Raw genomic sequence first — 18,963 nt, 5'->3', positions numbered from 1 at the left:
TAAATCTTAGGATTTGTAATGCTCTTAATGTAGAGTCTTGGAGTAGCAATATAGTTTTCACAATGGATAAATACTCTCTTGTTTTCATTACTGCTTAATTATGCAAGATTGCTAGGAATATCTTTTAGTTATTTTAATAGGTTGTGAATGTATGAATATTCGCTAGTAAATGTTATTAGTTTAAGATATTTGCTTATCTAATAAGTATATTCCTAAATATCTTAAATTAATCTATTCTATAACTATGGATTACATTTATTTTCCATGATCAGTATACATAAAATATAGTCTTCCTGAAGAAGGAAATACTAAATAATTACTGAAATTGCTACACAAGTAGTACTCTAGTCCATCAAGCTCATCCTTCAATCACAGGCATTGCTAGAAAATTCCTAGGTATTTAAAAAGACACCAGGGGGAAAAAAGTCGCAACAGATCTTAGAAAATTTGTGTGTTCCCAGAATAAATGCATTTTATGGAAACCTGGAACAGTTATTTTTCATTCTGAAGCACAAATACAAACCATAGCAATCAAGCTTGAGTATTAAAAGTACATTAAATAATAAACACCTGTACCACTCAGTTGTGCTACCTCAGTTTTATTCTTTACTTGTATGTCAGCCAAGCCTAGTTTTTAGTCTGAAGTGCCCAGTGTTTTTCTTTTTTTTCTTTTGTTGTTTCTTTGTTTTTCTACTCAGTCTCATGACTTTGATTTGTCAAGGTCTTAAAGTCCTATTTAAAATCCTACTGTTTTCTGTACAGGATAAGCATAGTTCACAGAGGCACTTTTTATAAATACTGATGTGAGTAGAATAATTTCTTTCCTCTTACCTTTACTACTATGTAAGCTCATCAAGAAGACTGAGCATTAATAAAGAACTGAGTCATCCTTTACTTAAGTGATGAAGATATAGACTCCTAGGTGATGCACAGTAGGCTTATTTTAGAAGTACAGTTAAACTTGCTTGGGTATCATTTGAGTGAGATGTAAACCAGATCCAAGTTAGCTGTTTATTTAAAAAAGAACTTGATGGAAGCTCACTGGTGTGCCAGGACGGAGAGACCTATGTTTACAGCAGTATGAAAACCTTTTTGAATGCAAAATGGTAAAAGAATCATGTCTGACTGTGATTTCAATCTGAGAGGAAAAATAACTCTGGATCCTACATGGTGTCTTACTGGAGTAGAAGCAGTTAAATCATGGGGTTAAATAATGTTTGTAGTGTGAAATTTATCTCCTCAATGAGAGATGATTGTAATATAATTATTTCTATATGAACATTTAATTATAATACTGAAATCCTATTCAGTAGGAAAAACTGAAGGATACTTTACCAATGAGCTAATGTTTTCCTGTTGTCTTCCTTTCTTTAAATGTCCAGAAACAGCTTCCTATACATTATATGGAATCCACAGGAAACAACATTTATGTGAGTGGTGTTAGTGAAAATCAGAAAAAGAAACTTTCAGCTACATTTTTCTTGTCTTTTGATTCTTGATGCAATATCCATCCCGTTTCAGTGAGAAGAGACATAATACAGTGATACAAACTGACAGGAGAACTGTAATAATTATGCAGGATTTGAAAAGCCTTGCTTTTTCAGATGACAAGGATATAAAGGAAATGCTATTTAATGGTACATATCATGATTTTATATTCAGGGTAGGTGAATAATTAATGATGACTGAACAGTTAATGCTTGCTTCTTTGACCGCAACAAAAAGAAAAGTCCTAATGTGCATCTCAGAACCAAATTAGACTTGGGAATGCACCATTTTCTGACCTGCATATCAAAATGCTAAGTATGTTAGATTTTGAATAGTAGCTATTCAAATTAGTTACAGTGCACATTATAATTTCTCCTGGTGAATGAGCATCTGGTGAAATCTGATGCACAATTCTTGCAAAGACTGATTAGCTACAATTTTTAATTGATACCTGCACAATCTCTCTTCTGTGAAGTCACAAAAATGCCTAAATAAAAAATGAGCAGGAAGGTTTAACTGGATCACCATGCCACTGCTGATATGCTGTGGTTATGCTTTCCTATTATATTTTAACATATATTGCCCAAATAACTCCAGTTTACTGAAATCTGCTTTTTCCTAGTGTGCAAATGTAATGTTCTTAAAGATTTCCTCTATTTTTTTTTAAATTTTTTTAAAAACAATTCTATAATGCCATAGCCACCATTGTATGCATGAAGAAACTTCCTTGGAGTGCTTTCTGTTGCTTTTCCACCTCTATTGTATGTGGTTATACCTCAGTGTGATAGGATTATTTGAAGATTGTACACCCACTGAGACTTTAATAATGCTGAGCAGCCAAAGGAAATCTCTGAAGCACCTTAAACATTTAATGCATCTATGAACTAAGTTTACTTTTTTTTTTTTTTTTTTTTTTAATGATGAGCTAAAAATACTCATGATTTCAATTGGCTTTACAACCGGCTGATATGTCTTCAATACCAGATATGAACAGACAGTTATTTTATATTTCTGCTCTGGAACTGTCTCTCAGTAGATTTGCATTTATCTCAATTATAGTTCATTCTCATAGATTATATTATTGAATCCCCATTGCTTTTCTTGGACATGCTGAAGTTATTTTCCAGCTGGATGATGTTCTCAGCTTTGTTTTATGCTGCAAAACCATTACTTAGAATGCAGATCAAATCATAAGGGATCCCACTTGAAATGCTATCCTAATGTCTCCAAGAGTTCCAGGCTACAGTCTGAATCTAGATTTCCAGCCAATTATGTATTCTGTTTTTCCCCCTAGCTATAATTTTTTCCTTCGCTTAAAAAAATGTCATATGAGACAATGTCGAATATCTGATTGATTTGACTGGTTTTGTCCTTGAGAAATCTTTCAGTTATTTCTTAGCTTAATTTCTGAAGGAAATTAGGCTTCTACCATCACAATGTGTCTGTTCTTCCTGATTAATAACCTTTTTTCAACTAAATTTGACATTGACCAGAGGGATAGAGATCTCAGATATAATTAAATCTCTATGCACTGCAAGGAAGTAAGCAGCTAGGTAAATGAAAAGTGCCTTTTATAAGACAGACTGAAGATTCAATTCATCAAGAAATTAGAGGATCCACTCACGGTAAGTGCTACTAATCCCTTGACCTTGCTTAAATTTCAGTGAGTGTTTAACACATGGAGGACAACAGAATCTGAAGAATTTTATTCTGTATGAGAAATGTTGCCTGCTTCTGATCCTAATCATGTTTTACTAAAGCAACTAATATTTTAGCACTATTGCATTAGGCACCAAGATTAGCTGGTAGGTTTGCTATTTTTTTCAGATCCATATCTTTCCAAATTTTATATATTACTTTTCTTTCATTTATTTTCATTCATTCATTTACTTCTCTTAAAAGTTAGTTTGTAATGGCTGAAAAACTACTTGAGAAAGTTTGTTAAAAATTTTAAACGTGGAGCTTTTGTTATTTTTTTATAGAAATAATCCTGAATTGCTATTTCGCTATTTTAGCTAGAAAGGAAACAGTTAGTTGGCAACATTATATTTAGAAAAGCAAAAGTTACTTGTCATTTATATTGTTCCATGTCTATAACCTAACATGGTCAGAATAACATTACTTAACTTTCCATTTTTGAAAAGCTCTGTATTCCTTTTTCTCTTGTGTTAATTACCCACATTGTAGCTTTTAGTCTCTGTGTTTTTCCCCTTCATTATTAGTATTTCTTCTTAAGATTTCATAGAATCAAGAATAATCAAATTATTATGGTTGGAAAAGACTGCTAAGATAATCTAGTCCAAATGTCAACCCATCACAATTATGGCCACTAAATCATGTCAATCAACGTTACATCTACCTTTCTTTCACAAACCTCTGGGGATGATGACTCAACTGTTTCCTGGAAAGCTTATTCCAATGCATTATCACTCTTTGGGAGAACAATTTTTTCCTAATATCCAACCTGAATCTTCACTGCTGAAACATAAGATCATCATTTCTCGTATTATTACTAGTTACCTGGGAGAAGAGGCTGACCCACACCACAAGTTTTTTTTTGTTAGGTGCAGACAGTGTTAATGTCTTCACTGTTCTTCTTCTACTGCAGACTAAGCAATCCATGTTCTCCTTTAGCCTCTCCTCATAAGACTTGTGTTCCAGACACTTTGCCAGCTTTTTTGCCCTTCTGTGGATGTGTTCCAGGGCCTCAGCGTCTGTCTTGTAGTACAGGGCCCTAAATTGAATGCAGTACAGTACTCACAGTACAGTCTCAACAGTGCCAAGTATAGAAAGGCAATCACCCCCCTAGTCCTGCTGATTACACTATTTCTGAGACAAGCCAGGATGCCATTGGCCTTCTTGGCCATACTGATGGCTCGTGTTTAGATGGATGTCAACTTAAACTTCCAGATCCTTTTCCCCCCATACAACTTTCTAGTAAAGAGTGTCTGAATCAAGAGGTGCCAGTTTCTCCAGAAGAATACTGTGGAAGATAGTGTCAAGTGCTTTACTAACGTCCAGGTAGGCTATATCTGCAGCCTTTTCCTCATTCAATAGGCAGGGTCACCTAATTTTAGGAGAAGATCAGGTTGGTTGACTGGGACCTGCCTTTCATGAACTGGTGCTGACTAGACCTGATCCTCTTATTGCCCTGCCCAGTTATGTGACAGCAGTCAAGATGATCTGCTCCAGTACTTCCTGCCATACTGTGGTCAGGCTGGTAGGACAGTAGTTCTCTGGATCCTTTTTCCAACACTTCTTCAAGATGGGTGTCACATTTGCAAGTCTCTAAGTCACCTGAGATTTCCCTGGTTGCTAGAAAGCAGTTAAACAATCAATTCTGCCAGCTCCCTCAGTACCGTCATAATAGTGGCATGATATCTCATCGCTGGTAATGTGATTTTTAGAAAACTGCCACCTTCAGCTTTGCATTTGTTCAATAAATCCTGAAAGGTTTTCATGTGGTTTTCTTTCTTTTCCTGTGTATTTTCTGCAACCTTTGAAATATTCTAATATTGCCACCATCTTTACCAATGTATTGAAGGGATATTTATGCCTGTACACAATATCCTGATTGTAATCCACTGATTTACATGGATGAGCTGATTGAAATGCTATTCATTTTGAAATGTGACAGCTAAAATGTTCACTACTGCTGAAATGCATTACCCATTGCTGCATTGTGCACACATCCACTGTATGGTCTCTGTAAATGTTCTGCAAGTGTTAATGAATGTCAGTGAGTGCATTTTTTCCACATAGTAATTAAATTCTGTGCCTTTGCTTCATACACACTTCCATTTCAGATGTTGCTTTGTCAGACTGCCCCTCTGCTGCCATCTGTCACACAGCAACAAAAATTAATGGGATGTTGGAGGGAAAGTTCAACATCTACTGCCATACCACCAATATCTACCTCTGACATTTTGGGTTAATATGACAAAATAGAATGCTTTACTTTCAGAGAAGCCCCCATGTTATTCTGCTGAAGCTGAGCTTGAGATAGAAGATAAGATGCGTGTCTTGATGTACAGAATGGACCACAGGTATTCAGTTCTTTTCCCGAGGTGTATTGTTTTGCAGAATGTTAGTTTCTGTAGGGTTTTATGTGTAGGGTGGAATTCAGTTTTCTTCATTTTATCAAGGTTTATAACAGCAGGTATGTCAGGGATCAGTACAGAGTTTTCTATAATGCTTTCCTCGTATCTTAACCTCACTATGACACATCTCAGAAAATGTATGTACAGTAAGAAATCTTTCTGCTTACAAAGGCAGTATATCTTGAACAACATGATTCATTCTGTACTCTAATTTTCTGTTGTTACTTGTTATTTACAACAGGTAACAATATACTGTATGCGAAAGATTCACTCAATTATATGTTCTAATATTTTATCAAGCACAAATTTGGAGCAAGTTTACTTCTCCAGTAATTTCTGGATTAATTTCTTTATGTCTGAAGAAAGTTGTCTGTATAGCAAAAGGGCAGATGGAGCTGGAAAATTAGTCTGCAGAGCATGGCTAGTAGTGCAAGCTCCAGATCAGAATTGCATGCTGTTAAACTGTCCCTAAGTCCCTTCTTGCTTTCTTTCACAGTCTGCTGAAGTATGTATAATTCAGGAAGGAGGCATTCTGGCATTTTGAATTAACACATGCTGGAAGAAAGTGTTTGATTTTGACCTGTTAAGTTAGCTGCTTCTGACATGTTCTTTTCATCCCACCAAAATACCTCTTGTTTTGCTCACAGAAAATGATTACTGTATCACCTAATACTAAATACAGCATAAAGTAATAAGGGGGGAAAAGAAAAAGTAGCTACTGTTCCATAAAAGTTTACAAATCAAAGTACATATGAAAACATGCCTAATAAATTGCCTCCAACAGGCAATAAAGATATATTCCACAACTTACAGACAGACTTTACCAAGTTATGTAATAGACGAAAAATAAGCATAAGACCTTTGTGAATAAACTGCTTTTATTTTCAGTTTCAGATTGCACATTTTTGTGTATACATACTAATTCATAACATTATTACTGAGATTCCCACTTAGTTTGTCATGTAGTGAATGGATTGTCCTATATTTTAAAGGACTTGGACAAGGTAATTCTGTGCTTATGTATTTGTCCATAGCATAGACATTGTGAACCAAGTACATTAGAAATGTCAGAGACAACTTTATTGTCAGCTGCACTTTCCTCTAACCACATCATGCAATCCAGAATAGATAGAGCTTTCCATTGAATGAAGTTCCATAGGGAATTTCTGACCTGAAAATCATATAATACCTATGAAATTCTTCTACTTACTTTTCCTTCCAAAGGACAAATGTTCTCACATTGGTACTGTTGGAGCAGATTGCCAAGTGGCTTTTCTGCTGTTAATTGTGTATTCTCTGTATTTAATAGCTAGGTAGATAAATGACCTTAGCCTGTCAGAACTTGAGTAAATGATAGTATTTTCCTTTCTAATGTGGGCTTTGAGGATGCACATTGTACAATTAAATGTGCAAATCAATTTCTTGTATTAGGAGATCATTAATTTCTCATAAATTCTTTACATGGAGCTAGGCAAGTTTAAAATCACCAGTAAAAGAGTCCACATACATGGCTGTTAGAATTTGAGCTTGATGGCTTTATACAACCTCTATTAATCCTGTCTTTTGGAAACTGCAATTCGTCTAGTGTACTCATACTATCGTTTTAATATTAATAGTGTAAATGCAGAATGTTGTTTGTATAACAATAAATGAAACTACTGGTGGAAGAGCATTTCTAGTTATCAGGCTTCTTGAGAGTCAAGGAGTATGTCATGGTTCCTTCTTGTGGTTTATCCAAACATAGACTTTAACTAACTTTGACTTGTTCTGTTGCTGCTACAGAAGACTTTCATATTAAATTTTTATGGAAAGAAGTCTCATAGACAAAGATAGAATTTTCAAAAAGGCTTATACTTTGGAACGATTTACTTTTGAAATGAAGAAATCCTATTACTCAACTGCATATACCTTATTAATTTATTTTCTTCAAAGAACTAGGGGTGAGGGGAGCAGATTGATGTTAACTCCATCAGATATGATCAAGTCTTATCCCTGACAAATAGAACTGCATGAAAAATATATAAGGAAGTGAATGAAGTTCTTCCGTTTACTGTCTGAGGAATATGGCATCTCATTCATCACAAATGAGTGTTAAATTTGTTTTTGGCACAGCTTTATAAAATGATCCCATTTGTTTATTTACTGATAGTAATCTGTGTCAGACTTTAGTGATAATGAGGGCTCCAACTGGATGAGCAGGCTTCTGTTGGAATATTATGCATGTGCACAAATAACATCACCTGCAATAGGACCATTTCGACTTTATCAGTAGAAAATAAGTGTTTTCACACACACATATACACACACACACGTAAATAAATATAGTTTTATAGTTAAACCAGTTTACTAAAGAATAAGGTTTTTTTACTTCTACTATCTGATCAGTTAAAACTACTGAAGTCAAGATGTAACAGTACTACTAAATATTCAGAAAATAATGAGTTTTTTCTATGTAAACTTGCCATTCTGAACTTGCATTCAACTACTGTTGTTAATCTTCTTATTTACATAATTATATGTACGTATATTTGTGTGCACATATTTATCTACTGTAATAAATATAATATTTGCATAAATGTAAGACACATTATCAGATTTACAGGAATGTGACTTAGCCAAGAATAATGTATTAGTAGCATTCACTCCTCTGACCTGGAGCTGCTGCTTGTTCTCTGCTGAGCTTCAAGGTGTGAATGAGTGTGTAGAACATGCTGTGGCTTTGTAGATTTGGCATTTGGTTATTTGGGGAGCTGTGTCAGATTCATTTATTTTTTAATTCTTCTCCAGTGTCCTGTTGTACCAGGACCATGTTTAGGTAAAACAGAATCAGTGCACGCTCTGGAAAACCTGTCTTTAGAGGATCCCTGCAGCTGCACTTGCTGATACCACCAGAGCCCAATAACAGCCCAATTAACTTCCCAATATCTTTCATGTTCTGTATCTGAGAGATGAAATTACACAGTGAAAAATGCTAGAAGCTATGAAAATAGAATGAATAAGTAGATCTAGATACTATTTTTACCTGAATTTATTTGCATCTTTTTGTAGGTAGAAATTTTACTTCTATAAATACAGTTGCAGGATATTTTTCAGTATATTTTTGTGATTTTATGCTTCTATAAAGGAACTCCATACTTTGAGGGAGCGGTTCTTTCTATGGCTAAACATTTCACAAGCTTTGTCTCTTTACCTCTATGCTAAGAGTTCATTCAGCTACAAATGAGGTTTAGAGAGTCATGTTAATACAGAATGGCCTGGAGTAGGCTGATGAACATAACACAAAATAAAGGACACTGAATTTAATCTGCAGAAATGATTCCTACTCACAGACCTGAGAGGCTGGCAGTGGAGGAGGGCGTAGTTTACATTCAGATCCAGTAGAAATAAAGACCAGTATATGGCTAGTGAAACTACAGAGAAATGGTAAAACTGAGGATGTTCTCAGATTTCTGAGATTTCTGGTTTGAGACTTAACATGTCCTTAAAAGTATTTCCAAACTGTTTTGGAAACAGTCCTTAGTTCTGTGAACTCAGGCATGACTAAACTGGTGATATTTGAATAATATTCAGAAACATAAATGTTGACAAAGATTTCACTGTAACAGAACTCTGACATCACTAACTTTCTTTGGAAAGAGATCGACCTGTGGGTATGCTCATCTTACAAATAGGGTAATATTGTAACACCTGTATGGGCAGATCATAGATACAGAAAGAAAAGATATTTTATTAATTACTTTTTTTAGTTGGTTTTTCATTGGTAGTATTGTGAAATGGGGCAATTCTGTATAGTTTTGATGATCCTAGGCAACAGAAAAAAATCATTTGTAGATTCTTAATACATTTACTAGTTCTACAAGTGACATCTGTCTGAACTTTCAGGAAATTTTGCATTTCTGTGTGCCTAATTTAATGGTTTTGTGGAGTTTATTGTAAGTGCATAAGATTTTGTTCTCAATCTGCACTTCAGGGTTTTTTTTGTTGTTATGTGGTTTTTGTGGGTTTTTTTTTGTTGTTGTTGTTGTTTTTGGTTTCTTTTCTGGTGATGTGCTGTTTTTTAAAGCAAGTCAACAATCAAGTAGAATTAGAAAATATATTAAAGTTTGTCACATAATCAGAAAGCTATCAGGTCATAAAGAAGTTAGTTGTTAGTACCAATAGCATATAATGTGATTCCATGTGATATCGGATGATGTACAAAAGTTTGCTTTAGTAAATTATTTAACTGTTGCTTTTTAAAGTATTTCAATTTAAATTAATGGTTTTCTTATCTATCTTGGCCCCTTAATGTGATAATTAATCCAGTCTTAAATGATAAGAAAGATCCATGCAAATAATCCTCACAACTGCAAATCTCCCTTTCCCACATTCTGTTTGGAAACCTGAGGAAATTATTTGAAAAATGTGAACAAGGTATGGAATATCCTCCACAACAAGTGGGGTGAAATCTGTTCTATACAAGATTTTTCATCTTTGCTCACTTTCACGTCACCAATCATTTACCTTTTCAATAGAGAACTGTAACCTTTTATTTCCAGTATGTATTCAAAATTTATGAATTTTCATCTGACTTGCACAACAGGAGAATTGCATATTTCTTGTGAAAGAATGATTTTAAATTATATATATATATATATATTCATATATATATATATATATTTTTTTAATATCCCTATGTATTTCAGTGCAGAAGAGTTTCATCTCCTAGCATCTTCTATGTATTTAATGCAATCCACTTGAAGGCTTTACACTATTAGGCTTTTTTTTTAAGTGTCATAATCCTCTACGACACTGCCTGAAGTGGCATTTATTCAAGGACTTGTTATCAGTTAAGATTTATTTAACTCTAAACAATGCTGAAAACAAAGACAAAATTCTATTCTTTGCATATCATAGTTAATTGAGTTGATTTATTCTTGCCTTAAATTCTGAAGTCTATTGTTTTAGCAAACATTGCATCATTTTCAGCAGGTTTTTTAGTCCTTTTATTAACAAAGTTAATCACTAGAATGTTACTACACCTGAGTCCTTGTGCAGCTCGATATTAAATTGTAGCGGTTAGTTTTTCAAAGTAACTCTGTACATCAGTTCTCTACGAAACAATAGGCTTTTGTTGGAGGGAGCCTTTAATGTATGTTTTCAGTGTGCTGCATGTTTTTTTAACATCCACAGTTAGAGGCCATCTGATTTGTCATACTTGAATTCCAAAGCAAGTGGTTTTTGTATTTCTATATTACAAATTATAGGATCTGCAATATCGTAATCATGTTGCAAAGCCTGAGAATCTAAACAGATGTGGAACTTGGATGGGAAAGGAAGCAGGGGAAGATACTGTGAGCCAGATGCCTCTGATCTACATCTTTCTTCTGAAATTTTCTCACTAGCAGTTAAGAGCATCAGGTGTTTTGTTTAGGAGTCTCCTGTTAGGTGGCAGCTGCAATGAGAGTGATGTTCAGGTTATGGCACCTGACTCTTAGCTGGAAAGACAACAAAATAGTGCCTAAGACATGCAGGAAATCTGACTGAACCCCAAGTAGCATTTGTAGCTTAAAAAAATAGTGCTTTTGCTAGATTAGTTACAAGGGTTAGATTGTGAAGTGCAACTACATTAGGGAGTTAACAATAAATGCAGTCCAGAATGGTTTCTGTTTAAATGTTAATGAGACTTTTCACTTAAGCAAATTGAAAGGGATTTAATTCATTTCTATTCCATAATAAATAAATAGGAAAAATATTGCAAAATTTTGTAGTAAAAACTCACACAATCTAGTCTCTCTCAGAGCATATCTATAAATACTTAAGCCAAATGTGCTCAGTGAACTCTATCTAAAACTTCTCAAGTTCATACAATTTACCTTTGTAAATTATCTTACTAGTTATATATGTATTGCATAAACCCACCTAACCAAGAGAAATATATCTCTGATAAGGAGTATGTTCCCTTCTCCCTTATAGCTCTCCTTTAGATACTGAACAGGTTCTATCAGGTCACCTTGGAGCCTTCTCTTCTCTATGCTGAACAGTGCCATCTCTCTCAGACTGTCTTTGTAGAAGAAATGTTCCATCCCTTTGATTGCCATTGTGTCCCTCCTCTGGATGCACTACACCAGGTCTATGTCTCCTGTACTTAGGACTCCATATCTGCTCCAGTGCTCCTGGTGAGGTCTCACTAATGTGGAGTAGAGGTCTAGGATCACCTCCCTCACCCTGCTTGTTGCTCTTTTCATGCGGACCAGGATATGGCTGTCTTTCTGGGCTGTGAGGGCACTTTGCTGGCTCATATCCAGCTTGTTGTTCACCAGCACCCCTAAGTTCTTTTCAACAGAACTGTGACAAATTACATGTGTGTAAATGATTTGAACAATGAGTTCTAGCTCTGAAAAGTGTTACCATGCAGAAATAATGTGGCATAAAATATACCCTACTAGATCTAGTAAACTTTCTGACTTTCAAAACTAGACAAACATGTTCCAGGTGTTATCAGGCAGGAATGGTATCTGGCAAGAAACATGTTGTATATACCTTTCTGAGCTCGAACACCTTACCTGTAGTATATGCTTCATTTTAATCCTTCAGTGCTTCTGTAGTCACTTTGAGTGGCCCCAATATGTGCTTCCTACTAAGACCTGCAATCCAAGTTCTTGTTGTTGATAGTTGTTATTTAACACCAAGATCTTTAATACAGTAAACAACTTTGCTCATTACCTTTTTTGCAATTTTTCATGAATAGCACACTTCCCTTGCCTTTTCTAGCTAATGTTCCCCTTTGATAGAGAGGTTTGTGTTGAAAGAGACCTGAAAGAACACATAATCCAATCCTCTGCACTGTGTGCAGGGACACCTTCCACAGGGTGCACAAAGCTCCATCCAGTCTGGCTTCCTTTCTTCAGAAAGGATGAATTACTTCTTCATAGTTCTGTAAAATGCTTTTGTCTTTACCCATTCTTTGCACAGCCCCCTGCACTGAAAGCTGCCATTTGCAGCAACAATAGTTAGAGGATGCAACGTTTCTCTGGATGCTACTTCTTGGAAGAAATCTGGACACAATGGAATTCCAGAGCTTATTCGGAAGGGATAGCAGTACTTCTGATGTTGTGCCTAGTCACAAGGTCTTCTCTGCAGCATGAAGGAAGACAGGACTGAATTTAGATAAGTGAAGAAGATGGAGCTGCACTGACCAAGAGACACCCCTGCAGCTTGGTGTTTCCCTTGTGAGACTGAGTGAGTGTCTTTACAGGCTCAAATTGGGAGTGCTTTACTTCTCAGAACTGCCACAAGCGCTGAGAGTGTTGCCAAATTGCAGTCAATGCAGGCTATACCCTGTTTAATTGTTTTTTCTTCCGCTCTTACCTTTCCTTGAAGAACTGAATGTATGTGTTAGATAAATACAAAAGAGTAAAGATGAGGTAGTTCTTCCATAATCAGTAGTGACGCTGGAGTGAGGATATTAGAAAATCCTCTGTACTACATTAAGATTTGTTATGCAGCTGCCTCTTTCCTCCTTCCTTCCCTAACAGTAGTGAAGGGTACATCTTTTCTGCCAGGAGGTATTTGTAGCTTTGTAATTCTCTTTTCAGTCTTCTTTACCACTGTAAAAGACTTTTACAACATCTTTGAAGCCAATCTGTCCCCAGGAGGTGCTTGATTTGTGTTTAAATTCACTCCCAAGCAGACAGCATTGGTTATTTTATGAAGTTTTTGACTCCTTCAAGAACTGTCTTTGCTACATTTGTAGAAGTTACTCATAGAGGAGAAAAGGCTCTTGTCTTCCAGTGGGCTCTTTTGCTTTTCCAGAGCATTTATGTATATACTTTGGTGGGAAAGTTTGTAAAATTGGATTTGAAGCATATTGCCATACTTTATTCACTTGCTTGCAAGGGGATGACAATCTTTCAGTGACTTTTCCAAGCCAGATCACCTTTCATAGATGACAGGGGGGGGGGGAAAGTGGTTCTGAAACATGTGTGTAACAAGAAACAAAAACTTGTGGGGTTAAAATTCAGAGAAAACTCATATGAATAAAATTTATAGGTTAAGGAACTGAGTCTATGATTGCATTTTGGAAATGTTATTTGATGCTTTTCATTCTCAATGTGCTGTTGAGTGTAGTAATGAGAGGAGATTTTTCCCCAAGCTGCATGGGTCTTTCATTAAGATTCTCGTGTAAAACTGGAGAGTAATGGAAGGGGCCAAAGGTTAAAACTTCAGTCCAAAAATGCAGTCATGTTTTTGTTCCTTCAGCAGCAAATTTGCATAATGCACAATCCTGTCACAAATTCATAGGTCAAGGAATCCAAAAGACTGATTTATAAAAGCTGGCTACAAAGCAAGCAAGAGTCTATTTGTATGAAACAAATTGAAACTGACCCTTAAAATCCAGAGGACTCTTTTCAATACTGCTGTTATCTGCAAGCTAGGCTTTTGCAGCTAGTGAATATTTTAGAAGTGGGTAGGATTAAGTGCAGCAAATGAGCCCCAGAAGATGCAGTGCTTAGCTTAAAGCTTCAGAAAGGAGAATTCCAAGTATAATTGGTGGAACCTACTTTGTAATTTATCTGTGACAACCTTTCTTATGCTGGCCACTCACTACACTGAGGAGAAGAAAAACAGAACAAAATTCTTGGTTTCAAAAATAATTCAGTTCAGGCAAAGAATGATATCAGAGAGAGAAATGTACATCTCTGTTCTTCAGAAATAGTAATATCTCTCCGGCTGATAGAATCTGAGAGGTGCCTGTCTTCTGCAGATTGAAAACCAGATATTTGCAGACAATTGTTGATACTCATCATCATCTCTGCACAATTGGACTGGATTTCCAGGCTTTGTTCATCTGTGTCAAGCACTTTTTTTGTAGCTCTTAGCTCAGGTGGTTTTCCTCTGAAATAAGTATTGGTAAAGCCGTTCTTCCTTCTGAGTACCATTAAATTATGAGCAGATAGGTTCTGAGTCTCAACACTCCCTTCATCACCTGAACAATCTTCAGGGTAATTTGAATTTCATCCCATAGCAGAGGATCTCTAGAGAATACCTCTATAAAGTGTTACTGATAATAGAGAGGGGTACAGTCGTATAGACATGCAAGTGAGTGGTATGTGCAGAGATTAAATCCTTGCAAATGTTCTTTGTGATTCTAAGATCTTCATCCAAGACTCTGAATGCTGAATTTTCTGAAATAAAGGTGGGCGATGCACGTGGAGCAGAACAAGGGTGGGAATATGTAAGAAATTATAAAGAATTTATCTAAGAGAAAGTAGGCAACAGTTTATAACATGGGAAATGGAGAAGGAGGGAGGAGAGGAAGATTATAGTGTGCCAAATCCATAATTTATCAGTTTGCAAGATATGAAAGTAACACATTAATCATGAATTTTAATTTGAAAGCTCTTTTGAAAATGTTTTGCAGGTTCCCTCTCACAACTAAAGACATGATGTAATGTAAGTTTTGCAGTAAATATTTCCATTTGGAGTACATGTTTCTATGTAGATTTTGTTTGAGCTATTATTTTTGTGAGGATAAGCTGCTGAACTTCACCTCCACAATTATGAGAATGTGTCGTACTGGATGAAGCATACTTTATTCCAGGAAAGGCAGCTGCAAAATATACTGGGTTCTAATTGCTCTGCTGTTGAGAATGTTCATGGTGATATGGTAGAGTTATGTTAGTATGTTTTCTGTTATTTTCTTAAGCAATATTTATATTCATTTGGCCTGTTTGAGAACACAGGGAATACCCTGCTAGAATGAATGTTGCTAGGCTGTAGGGCTGTTTGAAGGACAAGGTATTTCTTGTTGTACAAATGATCATTAACAGCATTCTGTGAATGTTCTGGCATAGGCCAGAAACCGACAATAGGTGTATATTCAGTGATGAGGAGAACAGTCATTATGCATTATATGCTTTATTCCTTACATAGTGTTTCACAACTTTCAACAACTTTGAGTATTCATGGTGGATGAACCCCCTATGTTACTTAGATGAGCACCATGATTGTTATCCTCTTAGCTGCAGCACAAACCATAAATAGAGGCTTTTGTAGGGCTATCTTTAATGTCTGTTCTGGACTTCAGTTTTGTTTGTTACAGCTGCAAGTTAGCATTGCTGTCAATGCTGCAGTAAAGTGATGCTTTTGTATGAGTGTAGCAGTGACAGTTTGATGGAGAGTGGTGACTATTGAATTTGTAGTAAAAATCAATAAGAGAGTCCAAATTTCCAATCCAGATAATAAAAATGTCATCTATAAATCTTAGGTAGAATGTCATTTCAGTGGCACAATTATTTAGGAACTGTTATTCATTGTAGTTCTTGAAAAGACTGTCATAATGCAGAGGTGGATAGAAACTATCCAAAGAGAAGGGTGTTTTGGTTAAATTTTGCAGATGGCTATAGATTGAGTGGTATGCAGTAATTTCATTGATTAATATACATGATGGAATAGAAAGGATGGATATATTCTGTTTGGTGCAGATGTAATAGCATTAAACTATTAAGAACTGTATGACTTCTACAGAATTAGAATAAAAAGCCTAATTTAAATCTAAATTGGAGAAAGAGCTTTTCAAAACAAAATGTAATTTAAAAAGAAGCACAGGAATTTGTGCTTAGAAGGAAACAGTGGTTTGCACGAATACAAGATGAGGAAAAATCTGGTTAGAGAATCAAGAATGACAGTAACAGACCAGCTCCAGGTATTGGGATGTTGATGGGGAAAAAGAAAAGAAAGGTGGAGAGAGGGTGAGGATTGTTCAAATAAAGATTGAGGTCTGCTTGGCATTAAAATCAGGGAAAGAGTGACTATCAAGAAAGTTAGTTGATTTTTTGCTTGTTCTAGATATTCCAAGTGTCTGAATGAAAGAGAATTAAGACAGTAGTGTAGTGGGACAAAAAGTATGCTTTTTTCTTCCTTGTTTGTAATACTGATTAGTAAAATTTCCATCTACTCATGAATCAGTTGTAATGTTATTCTGATGTAAGTTTTATGCATATGGTTGAAATGTATCTTATGACCAATATTATAAAAGTTTGAACTGCACCATCAGATGTGAAATGATTAGTTTCTAGATGATGTTGAAGTATATTTCATATTCCCTACCTGTGCCTTAGGATGTGTATGTATGTAAATATACAATCTCAGTTTGTGCATATATGCATTTTCTTTCATTTTTAAAAACAAGATTTCCTCTGCTGTAATGTTTTTCCTCTGCTGTTCTGTGAAACACCTACACAGTCAGAAGGATTAACAGGGAAAACTGCCAAAAACTGAAAGAAAACAAAATGCCTTTTGCACTAATTTTTAGTTACTATCATGACAGTAATGTTTGACTGTTGCAAGAGGCAGAGAAAAAATTAAACAAGCTTCAGTAATTTTCATGTGTAAATTGACAGCATCTCTTTAAATTAGAACTCATATTAATTAGTTTCTGCTGTCATATAGCCAAAGAAAGTCATTTTTCATTCCCTTGGCACATAAAGGTTTAATGAGAGATTGACTGCTTGAATGAGCATTGCCAAAAGTCATCAAATGCTCCCTATGCATCTTTTTCCTTTTTTCCTGGAATAAACAATTTTAGATGCATTCAACAATCTATATAATATATTTTTCATGGACCATCCCATATATTACAGAATACTGGGAGTCTTAGGTATCCTATCATCCCTTCTGTGGAAGCAGATGCAAGGAAGTCCTTCAAGGCAGTTAATACAACTGCGCTGAAACATGTTGGAAACTTGTCTCACTTTTTTCCTTCTGTTTTCCAGTTATACTCTCCCTTACTGTCAGACGAGATAGATTGATTCAGGTATTGGCAGAAGGTAGTGTCAGGCTCCTTTTTAACTATCTAAGTTTGGAAGAAGCAGATATTTGTCCAGTTTTCTTTCACATTTTGTAACTACGTCTGTGATAATGTCAGTAATTCTGAGGATTTTTGTAGGCACTTCATTAGGCTGCTTGTTATCACTGACTTTCAGTTGTCAAGTTTTGCTATAGTACTGTAGTGCTGCAATTACAATTGCATCAGATAATTTTATCTCATGCTGAAGGATTTGTGCTTCATTCTCCAGATGTCCAGAGCATGTAGGTACTTCTTATATTCATGCATTTCATTCCACAATTATATCCCTCTCAGTTCACAGTGGTATTCAAATATATAAGGAAACAGGCAGAGATTTTACTGGTGCTGCTAAATGAATGAAGTTTTCTTGACCTCTTCTTCTAGTTGAAAATAGGCTCTTTAAGGGAAAGTACATCACAAATATATATTTGTGATGAGTTCCTTATGGGATATAACATAGCATTTTATTTTATTTTTTTTTTAAGGAATTTCCTTCTAGTTTCTGTCTAAAATAGAAGAAATTGATTTTTCTAAACAGGTGAATATTTGGCATCTGATATTTAGTTTCCCATAATAATGTTTACAAGAAGTAAATCTCAGTTAAGTCCAGGTTTAGCTACCACCCACTCAGTCAACCTGCAAGTGTGTTCTTAATCTAGAAAGTAGACAATCTAGCAGATGCTGACTGTGGAGCACCTAAACGTATGTTCAGGCTCTTATGCTTCTGGTCCAAAATAAAGAAAGTAGTGAAACTGAACTCATTACTAGTCCATGTTCTTCTCCCCTGTGAACACTGAACTCTACTGAAGTCAGAAACATAGATGAAAAATGTATAATTAAGGCAGCTTTCATCCATAACTGCACTTTATCAAGTTTCAAATATAAAGAGAATACTGTCTCAAACTGAGATTTCTTCAGAAAGAGCTTCTTCAGGAGGCAGCTAATTATCTCCTAAGATCTTGAAAAGTATTGTTTCCTTTTACTGAGCCAGAATGTTTCAGACATTTTCATAGTGTAGGAAATCTGCTCTACTCATTGCAAATTACTTTCTTGTGTAGTATAGCAGCATTTTAATAAGGGGAAACTGTATTACTCAGGAAGATCAAGTTGAGCAAATGCATGTGCTTGCCTTGAGAATTTAACAACCTTTTCGTTTACAAACAAGTGGGACAATAATAAATGTCTGTAAAAGCAAAATACATCTATTTTTCTTGTGCAGTAGCCTTCCATTTGATATTAGAATACACAGACAATGATGGCTCTTGGGAACTGTACTAGTACAGTTCTTTTAAAGGCTAAGAAAAACTAATTGATGCCAGCGTTCACTTAACTTCTGGATGGATCATCAGCAAACTTATAACTGAAACGTTTGTCATTTAGCTGAAACAACAGTAATAACTTTTCTTGCTGTAACAAATCATCGAATCATTAGGGTTGGGAAAGAACTCTTAAGATCATCTAGTCTAGCTGTCCACATACTACCAATATATTTTTCTGATGGACACATAAAATACACAAGTTAAATACCAGTTTCATCTTTACTGG

Source organism: Coturnix japonica, chromosome 5 (assembly GCF_001577835.2).
Source record: "Coturnix japonica isolate 7356 chromosome 5, Coturnix japonica 2.1, whole genome shotgun sequence".
Taxonomy (NCBI): domain Eukaryota; kingdom Metazoa; phylum Chordata; class Aves; order Galliformes; family Phasianidae; genus Coturnix; species Coturnix japonica.
Note: the sequence above shows the minus strand (reverse complement) of the source record.